Source organism: Aplysia californica, unplaced genomic scaffold (assembly GCF_000002075.1).
Source record: "Aplysia californica isolate F4 #8 unplaced genomic scaffold, AplCal3.0 scaffold00190, whole genome shotgun sequence".
Classification (NCBI taxonomy): Eukaryota; Metazoa; Mollusca; class Gastropoda; order Aplysiida; family Aplysiidae; genus Aplysia; species Aplysia californica.
In genome coordinates, this window is record NW_004797460.1 from 701,107 (window position 1) to 703,003 (window position 1,897).

Consider the following 1,897-nt stretch of genomic DNA (forward strand, 5'->3'; position numbering starts at 1 on the left):
ATTACACTTTTATTTGTCCCAGAAGAGCACTTTGTTTTACAATGGCAAACATACATACATAAAGAATTCCTTAATAATTTTCAATCATTTTTTGAAATCCCATTTTGTTTGACGTCATATTTTTTTTTAATTTAATGGACATCCTATAGACAAAAGTCAGAATGAGCTATCAAATAGTATGAAACAAATCGAAACGGGTTGTTTGAGGGTGAAATTGACAGGTCCTTTATTTAGAACGATGTTTCTTATTTCCTTCCGTTATTCCTGTCTCTATCTCTCCTTTTCCAGGCATTAACTGGCGCTATCGTATCGGTGCGCTTCTCTCTTCTCTAACCAAACCCTGCAAACCGGCTCAGAGTGAAGGGCGGGTTAGCAAATAGACACAGCTCACATGTATAGGATAATATTTAACCTCTGTCATTTCTTTTGGTTTGAGTAAAAAGAAGTATATCAACAAAATAAAAGCCATCAAGTGCTGGTTTTTAAAAAAGCAAGATACACAGACAGAAACAACGGTGGGAAAGGAAAAAAAATAGGACCTACCAGAGGAGCCCTCCAACCACCCACTCTCACTTTGTATCAGCACTCTGCACGTAACTTTTACTTTTCAGTGTCACGTCTATTTACTTTCCTCGATGTGTTTTCTACGTTCTCTTGAATTTCTTCTTCCTATTTCGTGGCTGCAAACTATCCCGTTTTCGAAATGACGCTACTATATTTTGTGTAGTTTAAGCAAAATTCTACAAGAACAAAAATAAAAGGAAATGTCTAATAAAACTGATAAGTTGCGTGCAACCTGCAGCTTAAAGTGCGTCCCGAGCTCAATTCACAGTTGACAGGTGAGAGCTGATTTTGCCAGTGACACGGAGCTGACCACTTTGTGTGCTCTTTTGGAGTTCTACTCCATCATCAAAGGCACAGGGACAGACACGTGCAAATGTACACAGTTTGTCTTTTCTCTTTTATGTCTGTGTTGATATCATAAAGGACACCAGAGATCCTGATTCGAATCTTCTACTTTAACAGTGAGACATTTTGATGAGTTTGCATGTCTCTTCAATCTGCTGACTTGTTCCTCTATGACAAAGATGGGAAATAGAAAGCCTCCGGTTTTGAATGCAGCATAAAACCCCAAAAAGACAGACAGACGGACACACAGACAGACACACAGACAGACAAACAGTTCGAACCGAGGGAAACATTGTGTATGTATTTGTTTACTTGTCTGTTGGTTTAGTGGTTGTTCGTGTTGAAGAGTCGATGGAGGCTATTGAAGCTTTTGACGTGTCGGGCTAGTTTTTAGATAAGCAGTCACGGTTCAAACATCTTCTTTGTAAAAGTTGGCTGCTTTGGTGCAGACTCGCCATTAAGTAATGTTCGGCCACAACCAGTCGAACTGACAAAGCAAATACAGCACAACAACAGCAATCAAAATAATAATGATAATAATATGTTGCATTTGTATAGCGCAAATTCCCGCTCAACAGCAAGTTTTATGCGCTTCACAATCTATAGTATTACCCCAGCAGAACTGAGAGCATTCTGAAACAACATCAACTTCCTGGGAAGCATACAGTGCAAGCGACCATTTATAGGCGCTGTCTATGGCCGGGTACCCATTCCCACCTGGGTGAAGTGAGGACAATTCGTGTAAAGTGCCTTTCCCAAGAAACAACGTCGGGCCCGCGGCTCAAACCCCCGAACCCGCAACCTCAGTATTACAAGTCCGGTAGCCTAACCACTAGGCCATCGACGCCACAACATTTTTACAAACAGCAGCGACAGCAGCGACAGCAGCGACAGCAGCGACAGCAGCGACAGCAGCGACAGCAGCAACAACAACAACAACAACAGCGACCACAATAAAGGACAGCAAAAGCAACAACAATATCATCAT